The following is a 10,279-nucleotide window of genomic DNA, read 5'->3' as shown; positions in this document are numbered from 1 at the left end:
TTAATAATAATGTAATAATAATAAATGCGCTCAGGCAGTTTGGGGTGACTTGCCTGGAATGCTACAAAGTTGTGATTTGAAGTTGTGATTTACGAGCTCAAAAACCTGCCTGGAACACAGCATTAATTACACTCACACTGGTGAATTTGGAAGCCAAACAAATTTGAATATAATAATAATAACAATTTTATATTATTATTCCTTTCTTTGACAGTAATAGTCACTATAAAATAAATGAGTAAATAAATTAGTCATTAGTAAATAAAATAAATAAAATAAAATGAGTATTTCACAGGTATATTATTTTACCTTATTCTACAGTATATGGAAATTACAATACTTTTGTCCTCATTTCTATACTTGCAAGCAGGGCCTAAAACTAACTTTTTGCCACATCTGCCAATGGCTGGTGACTTGAGAAAATTTACCAGCCATAAACATTTTTCCTGGCCATAAAATGTTTTTGCAGTTGCTGTCAACAACTAAACATATTTAATAATACACAAAAGAACCAACCATTGCATTTTAATCACAATACATATACAAACAAAGATGAAACGCGACTTTATTGATAAATATGTTTTTCCTTTTAGTGTCCTCAAAATATAATAATTTGCATATCTGACTTATATATATATATACAGGTTCTTCTAAAAAAATTAGCATATTGTGATAAAGTTCATTATTTTCTGTAATGTACTGATAAACATTAAACTTTCATATATTTTAGATTCATTACACACAACTGAAGTAGTTCAAGCCTTTTATTGTTTTAATATTGATGATTTTGGCATACAGCTCATGAAAACCCAAAATTCCTATCTCAAAAAATTAGCATATCATGAAAAGGTTCTCTAAATGAGCTATTAACCTAATCATCTGAATCAACTAATTAACTCTAAACACCTGCAAAAGATTCCTGAGGCTTTTAAAAACTCCCAGCCTGGTTCATTACTCAAAACCGCAGTCATGGGTAAGACTGCCGACCTGACTGCTGTCCAGAAGGCCATCATTGACACCCTCAAGCAAGAGGGTAAGACACAGAAAGAAATTTCTGAACGAATAGGCTGTTCCCAGAGTGCTGTATCAAGGCACCTCAGTGGGAAGTCTGTGGGAAGGAAAAAGTGTGGCAGAAAACGCTGCACAACGAGAAGAGGTGACCAGACCCTGAGGAAGACTGTGGAGAAGGACCGATTGCAGACCTTGGGGGACCTGCGGAAACAGTGGACTGAGTCTGGAGTAGAAACATCCAGAGCCACCGTTTACAGGTGTGTGCAGGAAATGGGCTACAGGTGCCGCATTCCCCAGGTCAAGCCACTTTTGAACCAGAAACAGCGGCAGAAGCGCCTGACCTGGGCTACAGAGAAGCAGCACTGGACTGTTGCTCAGTGGTCCAAAGTACTTTTTTCGGATGAAAGCAAATTTTGCATTGTTTTAACCTTTTTAACCGAACGTTAACGCTACTCTGTCAACAGCCTATTGTCTAAATTACTGAGCTAACAGAGCTACGTAAACAGAGCGAACATGAGAGCACCCGACTGCAGACGTCAGTAATGCAGCGTAATGGAATAATCTCCCGATGAAATGCCGCTTCCCGAGAATACATCGGGGTAAATTGTGCCAATAATTATTAAAGTAAAAAAGAACATTTTAATGTCATACACTGTAATGCAATATAAAATCAAGACAAATTCAATACAAAGTGACTTTTTTCTGAACATTTCTGAACATCCCACGTCACTGCGCTGTGTCGATTAAAGTTGATTAAAAGAACGATATGTACTGAAAAGAGACAAACTTTTTCCAGACGCAAAAAAATGGTACCTGGAAAAGATGGCATTTGTCAGAAATCTGGATCCGTATGAGGTACCTGCAAGAGAATGTACTGGAGACCCCGACGATTTACCTCCTCTGACATTTCCAGATATTTTTGTATATTTAGTCTGCGGTGTGAGTGCTTATACAGAGGCTCAGTTTCATAATTTTAAATCGATGGAAGCCCACGTTCAGTTCACAAATGGCTGGGTCCTTGACTTGGAAGTCTACAAACCGCCGAGTTGTGAAAACACCGCAGTTCGTACAAAGGTGTGTATCATCTTGCTTACCAACCTGTGATTAGTGCAGCAGTTCTCAGTTCTAGTCATCGACCTCCGAATAATAATGAGCTGATTATCTGAATGAGATGTGTTAACACAGAGAGACATTAAAAAATGTGCGAGGACTGGAATTGAGAACCGCTGGATTAGTGAAACACACACACATTTTTACACAATATTTAATCAGCATATATACACACACATTTATAATATTTACTTGTAACCACTGCTCATTTCATTTACTGTTCTTCTGTATGTACACAGGTTATGCACTCAGAGGTTGAATGAACCTCCTCTAAAGCACTGGGTCATTGTGAGCAGCAGTGGGAAGGTGGAGTATGCCCATTGTACCTGCATGGCAGGGATAGCTGAGACCTGTACTCATGTAGGTGCACTCTTGTTTAAATTGGAGGCAACAGTTTGAATTTGTGGCAAAAAGACTGTAACTGATGCGCCAGCGTACTGGGTTTTGCCTAGTCTCGCGTAGCCAGACCTTCAGACTGACGGCTGAGGGTTTGGAATTCATGGCAGCTTTCATTGGCCAAGGCCCTCCCATAAGGCCTTTGACCGACATGTCAAACAACCAATCACAGTTCGTTTCGTTCAGCGTCACGTTTCGGTGCGTGGAAATGCCCCCACAACAACAAACTAGCGTGCAACAAGTCAGTCATTGAAATAACCAGCATTGATAGTTAAAGAAGAAGAGGGAGAATAAGTAGTAAGTCAGTAATTTGTTCGCGAACGTCGCAAGTGTGTATAACAACAATGGCGTCTGCATGAGCACATTTTAGCAAAACGCAGAGTAAATCAGTCGGCGCTTTGTTTCCCGGCGGACCGAAAATGAACGCGACACTCGCGTCTTCCGGAAATCCGATCAAATTCAACTAATCAGATGACGACTTCGACATTCCTGAAGTGTTTCCAGTTAAGTGTGCCATATGCATCAGACGTTTAGCCAACGTTCCGTGGGCGTGACGTCTGAGGATGAGACTAGGTTTTGCCTAGTAACTTAACCCTCTGGGGCCTGAGGGTGTTTTGAGGCCCTGAAGAAGTTTGACATGCCCTGACATTTGTTGTTTTTTCAGTATCTTAAAAACATTTTAATGGCTAAAGTCTGATTACATTGTAATCAGCACATATTGGGCTACAATAATATGTAAGCAACATTAATGTACATGGTTGTGTTTTTGAGAAAACTACGTTTATGCGTGGTTAGTGAAAAACTAAAGTTTTGAAGTCACTGAAATAAGGTCATGAAACACATACAGGCCATTTGTTTACAAGACTTTTGATAATTGGATGTCGTAGGCTAGAATTTTATCAACCAAATGATGTGAAAATCATCTCGTTCACTCGTTCAGAGAAAACAATATATTGATGTAAATGTTCTAAAACATGTTTTGTGATCGAAAGGGATTATTCATAGGTGTGGCAATGGCCCATGAATATTTAGCAATTCACACCTGAGAGACAAAAGAGCCCTCCCTAATGGCCCCATCAATGACTGACTTGACTAGCAGAAGAAGAAACAATGTGAGAAAATTTTTAAAAAAGTCGTTTTTTAGATTATTTGTATTTTATTTACAACACAGTATAATCAAAACATACATAATGAAGGTCAAAGACACAATATTGAGCTCCCTCATCTAACCACACAGATGTGCACAGACTTTGTGGCATTTCTGAAAACTTTTTCTGAATTCAGTTCAACAAATAAAACAAGTAAATCTTACCTGATATTAAAGTGTGTGCACTTTAAATATCTGTATTTGTACTGTATTTTTATCTGTATCATCTGAAGTTTGTACAGCGCTCACAGAGGAAAACAGTTTGAAGAGACTCAAGGAAAGGACAGCAAGATTCATCTGTTGAGCAGGTTTCTGAGCACTAAAAACAACAAAAGCAAAACATCTGTGAGCCTATTCATATTAGGAGCATCTATAATAAATAAATACACACACATACACTACCAGGCAAAGGTTGGACACACTTCCCTTTACAGGGGAATAACTGGTATATAGTATATAGTCATAGATTCTAGCATTTGTACTAATGTAAAAAAGGACATGTAATATCTGAGAAACTAATAATTATTGTTTAGCACTATATTACTAATAAACGTGATGTAAACATACATTCAGTGTAAGCACACATATTACTTTTACACCCTACTGTTATACAATAAAATAAATAAATAAGTATGATTCTTTGGTCATAAACATATCGTCATAAATGCATCTCACAGTCATAATCACATCGTTTTTCTAGAACATTATAAATATCCTGGCATCGTGAGAGATGCAATGCAATCAAACGTACTTCATAATGTTTCATTTTAGTTTGGAATAAGTCTAACTAGTAAAATGTGTACACGTTTTGTCAAAGTAAATAACAGCGAAAGCTAGTAGGAAAATGAAAGTAAGACTTACTCATGTAAATGTCTCCTCCTGCTGGGTTTGAGTTGCATCGCGTCCTTCTTGTGATCCTGGTAAATATAAGTCTAATTCCTCACAGCATATCTTCATTCAGAAACAAACTGTAACCAAGATGAACTTGAAGTCATGTTGCTTTGTTTCGGTTCATGTTGCTTTGTAGCGGTGATGTGGGAGTTTCCTCGCGTACAGATACCCCGGTCCTTGCCGCGCTTGTGGCACATGGCTAATTTGCATATCTAAAGGAATGTCGCTAGTGGGCGCGGTCACATTAGAGATAATTAGTTGGAACTGGATAGACTAGACATCTCCTTGGTTTCATATAGATTAATTTATCACAGATTATTTGTTTTTGATCAAACTTACTTCGTTTAAAAGCATAAATCTCAAGCTTTCAGTAGATACCACTTTTCTGTTTGTGTGCTGAGTATTCACCGAGTTTGAATGATTTAAGTGACGCATTTCTAAAAGCAGTTCGCTGAGACAGAGAAAACAGAAATCACCCTGTTTGTTTTCTTTATTCTAAATAAAAAAGCACAACTTTCTGCTGTTCTTGTGAGTGTGCACAAATAAAAGTACACACTTTACAGTTTCCAATGATGTATTTCTCTAATTTGTATGACTAAAACCGACAGAGCATTTTTAGTGTCTTTTGCGCTGATCTAAAAAAAAATGAGCTGGTATCGCCGGCGATACAGCCGGCCTCAGGGAGTTAAGCAAGATTCACCCAGAAGTGGAATTTAGGATCAACTACACCTCCTCCTCAGCACAAAGGAAGACTTTAGATCAGCGAATAGACATTAAACCAGCGAATAAATACGCAGTCCACAGCACCCGCTATAAGGAGTCAGGCACAGAAACGGAATACTCCTCCTGGTAATCTTGAAGATTTATCACCACTTCTTGATACGTTACTTCACCATAGCAAGGCCGTTGGTTTGTCAGGTATGGAGAAGTACTATGCACAATACACACAGCACACAGCTGCTGCACCATCCTCTGCTTTACCTCCATGCATGGCAAAATCCCTTTATGATGAAAGCATAGATGCCAGTGACCGGTCCGCTGTCCTACTGGCCTGTAAAAAGCATGTGGATGCTGTAAACTGTGTGACTGACAAGCAGCAGCTATAGAAGTGTGCACCAGGCAATAGCATCTATCGTCTGCATGGTATGATTATAGAAGTGGAAGAATTACAGCGTCAAAAATGCATGCTGTATATGGCACCTCTCTGGAGAGGCCATCCCACACGGTTTTGAAGCAGGTGTGTTTCCCACACACACACAGCACACAGTATCAACTGTCCAAACCAGATGGGGAATCAGTCATGAGGGTGAGGCAAGAAAGGCTTACCTTGAATCCAGAGCTTCATCTCACATAAACTTCAAAAGCGAACCGTGTGGCTTCATAATTAACAGCGTCACACACCGGATAACACCGGATGGCCTGACCATGTGTGAATTCTGTGGGAAGGGCTGCCTGGAGGTGAAATGTCCTTTCAAGTATCAGACCTGTAGCATCCAGCAGGCATTGGACATGAAAGACAAGGACTTTTGTCTCCAGCTGTGCTCAAACAACCTTCAGTTGAAAAGAGACCACCGCTTTTACACACAGACTCAGACACAGATTTTCGTCACACAATCAAATCACTGTGATTTTGTTGTTTGGACTGAAAATGATTTCACTGTGCTGCGTGTCTTTCCAGACCAGGAGTTCTGAGAACCTCGTCTACAGAAAGCACAAGAACTCTTCAAGAAAGTGTGTCTCCCAGAGCTTGTAGTAAAATATTACTCAAAGGAAATGCAGCCTTATGTTCCAAGTGAAAGAGAGCAGTAGTAAAGAAGTAGCTGTTGTTTGTGAATGAATTGTACTTTTTTACTATCACTCAGTTAAGAGTTTTTTTTAATGAATTGTTTTACTTGACTATTACTACTTTTACTATTGACTTTTACTTAAGTATAAACACGTTACTTGAATTTTTTTTGCTTGAAATTCAGTGTTTAAAAGTAGTTCCTCACAAGAAGCACAAGAAATTAAATGTTGCACTTTGCAGAAGATGTTTTTATTAAAATATATTTTTAATCAAACTGTCATCCATTTTCATTTGAAGTATTTCATGTACAAATAGCATATGTTCATTCTAAAGAAGGTATACACAAACATGTTCAATCTCAGGAGTGTACCACACATTTTCACACCTAACAGAAACCAAAAATTGTTTCATTTTTTATCTCCTGGGGTGTTTACCATTCAACATGCACACTTTTCTGTTTCTTCTGGCTTTACAACAACACTTGGACACATGTTAACTAGAATACTGCAAACATTAACTATCTTATTAAGAAGGGTCCATTCTTCATCCTTGTAGGGAAGCAACAAACTAATTGGTATTGTGTTATGTAATAGTGTGTAATTATTGCGCAAGCTACCGATTACCCTTTCTACATGTAACCTAAGGTGTGCTATAGCACGTGTGCCCTCCAAATCCCTAGCATCGAGTTGACATCTGCTTTTGGTGAATGCAGGAAGTTTAACTTCTGCGCACATCATTCCCACACTGTCTTTAATATCAAATCCTTGGTCCGCTAACACTAAATCATGAGGCAACAGTTTGTTAAGAAGCCCACAATTCTCGGTTAATGTGTTTGTCGTTATGCTCGTCCCCCCCATCCCTTTGAAATAAATGAAATTTGGCCTTGGGGGGTAATTCCTATCAAGTATTTCATTGTGTGTGTACCTTTGTAATGAGAAAAAGATTCTGCGCGTGCCATTAAATTTGACGGTCTCTCTGTACGAATTTGAAAGCAGTCAACTATAATTGCAACACGTTTTCCAAAAGGTTCCAAAAATTGATGTGGCATTGTGGCTTGTAAACAGTGTCTCTCAGACCAGTACAACAAGGGAGTAAGGCGTGCATTGAGCACATTGTATCTGCGAAGGTAGCAGAAAGAGTTCTACATGACACATCAAAAAATGTGTGAAAGATGCTGGATTGGAAGATCGAGCCTTAGACGAATGTGTCAATAACATCATTTGAAATTGTGACAGCTTCTTTGCAACTGGCAGGAAGGGCTTAACAGTAGTAAACATTGACAATAAAATTGCAAAACATGGGAGTCCTGTATAATATCGCACCTTCTCTGTATTGTCTCTGAAAAACTCTTCATCTTCAACTTGTTAAGCTCAGACCTCAGCTCCCTATTTTCCTGCAAAAGACGGGTTACTTCTGCACTGCTTTGCTCACAGAACTGGCATTCTGCTCTTAGTCTCTTAGCAGCTGGTGTGTCTGTTTTTGTTTGTTCTCCATACTCCTCTTCATCCAGAGCTTCTGCCTCTGTTTGATCCCCAAATCCCTCTTCTTCTGCAGCTCCTGGATTTTCTTGGACTCGATCTCTCTCATCTTCATTAATGTTTTGTTCATTTTGGCCTCCTCCCCCAGATTCTCTCAAATGATGTCTACTTTGTCTGCGGGCATGACGATCTGAGACTGTAGCTGTGACTTCAGAATGTCCGAGGTTCAGGGTAGAAGCCCAGTCTGAATGAGATTTGTTCATTTCATATGCTGGTTTACCTTTAGGGAGATAAAAGTATCCATACTGAAACAAATTATTGCGACCAACAGTAGGAATGCCATGTACACATACATAAATGTGTGTATGTATTTTTTGTATATAATTATACACACACACACACACACACACACACACACACACACGTATATAAATATACACACACACTACATACTTCCAACTGAACTTATGTGGCAAACATACAAGTGTTATTAAGATAATTTCTTTTGCTTCACTCACAGTGATCAAAAATAGCTTTCTAGTTATGACTGGGTTACATCTCGGAACATCTGTGTGTGTTTTATTTTGATCACATTCCTTTAGCACACTTTATTTGAACTTGCCTAACTTAGCTTGCTCATTTTGATTCAATGTCGACAATAAGGAATCTATGACTAACGTTACTCTTCTCAGGAACAGAACAAAACGAGAACACATAATCATTTGCAAAGTTAATGTTATACACATACCTGAATGAAAATGTCTGGAACACACTTTTAGTGATCTCGGGATGTCTGCGAAGTGTATGTCCGTGCGCCTTATTGCGGATATCCATGCCATCCGCTTTGGCTTGGTTACGTCGGACACATGACTCCCTTCATTGTGTTTCCAGGCCGGGAAACAATAGAAAGAAAGAAAGTCCGTTCTCTATTTTTTTGCCCCGTTGATCGTGTGAACGGACATTACATCCGACAACACATTAGGTTATTCCCATGCTGAAAACTTCCGCAGCGGTGTCAGCGCTTCACAACACTATATGACGATTTTTCCCATCAGTCAACACGATGCTAGAGCGGTGATGTCACGCCCCCATCCCCTATTGTGGCTTAGGCCATTTAAAAAACTGAATAAAACTTTCTCTTTAATAACAGTGCAAACTCAAAACTCAAAAAATGAGTGTTAGCTAAACTAAACAAACCACAAGTAAATCAAACACTGATGAGGCACGCTCATCTTCTCACACAGATTATCCCCTGTGGGTATGTGGGTCTAGATCAGGGCTGCCCAACCCTGTTCCTGGAGATCTACCATCCTACAAAGTTCAGCTCCAATCCTAATCAAACACACCTGAACCAGCTAATTAATCTCTTAGGTAGCACGTGATAATACAGACAGCTGTGTTGGAGCAGGGCTGGAACTAAAGTCAGCAGGTAGGTAGATCTCCAGGAACAGGGTTGGGCAGCCCTGGGGGGTGTTCCATAAAACAAGTTTATCAAATAAGTCAGGCTTATTTCAGTTAGTCTGACATATTTTGAGCCAAATCAAGTGACAATAAGGCCACATTTACACATAGCCGGGTATTTAGAGAAACAAATATTTCCTCCTCTCCGTTTTCAATAATAACATTGTGCACACAACATCGTTTTCAAAAAACTTGTAATTGTAGTGAACGGAGTCCATTATTCATGAATAAAAATTGTTCAGTCTTTAGAAAAACCTTTGCAAGCCCAGTTTAAAAGAACATGTTATCATCTGCTTTGTGGGGAAATAATCAGGGCAGTGGATGATTCTGAATTAAATTGCTGTTTACTGACACTGTGATTTACTTTTTGTCCTTTTTTTTCAGATCATAAATCCACATCGTTTTTCAAGTAAGCAAGTCTTTAGTATAATAAGCCTCATCTGAGAATCTTAAAATATCTGTTTCTGATTCTGCACACCACATGCACTCACAATGGCATCACGCTGGTCAAAGAGGCGCAAATGTAGGTCAATGCTTAAGGTCACAGAGTCAGAGATACTACAGCAATTTGAGGAGACCTTTAATAATACAAATATGCAAGGCAAGACTGACACAGTATCGGAACATGTAGAGTGCCCAAGGGAAGTGGTGGATCCAATTGTTTCAACCTCTAGTCACTCAGTTGTAGAGGAGCTACCAGTTATAGGGAACTATGAGCCAAGTTCAGAATTCAGTGAGACCCATGAGTCAATAGACACAACTCATATTGATTCAGATGATACTGAAACTCCAACTACAGAGTTTTTGATGACTGGTCTGAGATTTTGGGCCTCTACATTTTCAGTCTCTCTGGTGGCATTAACTGCACTTTTGAGCATTTTGCACGTGTTTCATCCAGAATTGCCTAAAGATGCTCGGACAGTTCTGAGGACGCAAGGTCAAATAATAACTAAGAAGATGGAGGGTGGGGAATACTATCACTTTGGCCTAATCAATGGG

At 39.2% G+C, this 10,279-nt stretch overlaps 1 pseudogene; it reads right to left on the bottom strand.

Annotated features, from left to right (window-relative positions):
• Positions 1–6,778: 6,778 nt before the first annotated feature.
• LOC141340787 (uncharacterized) lies at positions 6,779–8,082 on the bottom strand (annotated as a pseudogene).
• Between the last annotated feature and the right edge of the window lie 2,197 nt (positions 8,083–10,279).

The sequence above is a fragment of the Garra rufa genome, chromosome 8 (assembly GCF_049309525.1).
Source record: "Garra rufa chromosome 8, GarRuf1.0, whole genome shotgun sequence".
NCBI lineage: Eukaryota > Metazoa > Chordata > Actinopteri > Cypriniformes > Cyprinidae > Garra > Garra rufa.
This window is presented reverse-complemented; position numbering and strand designations above follow the sequence as displayed.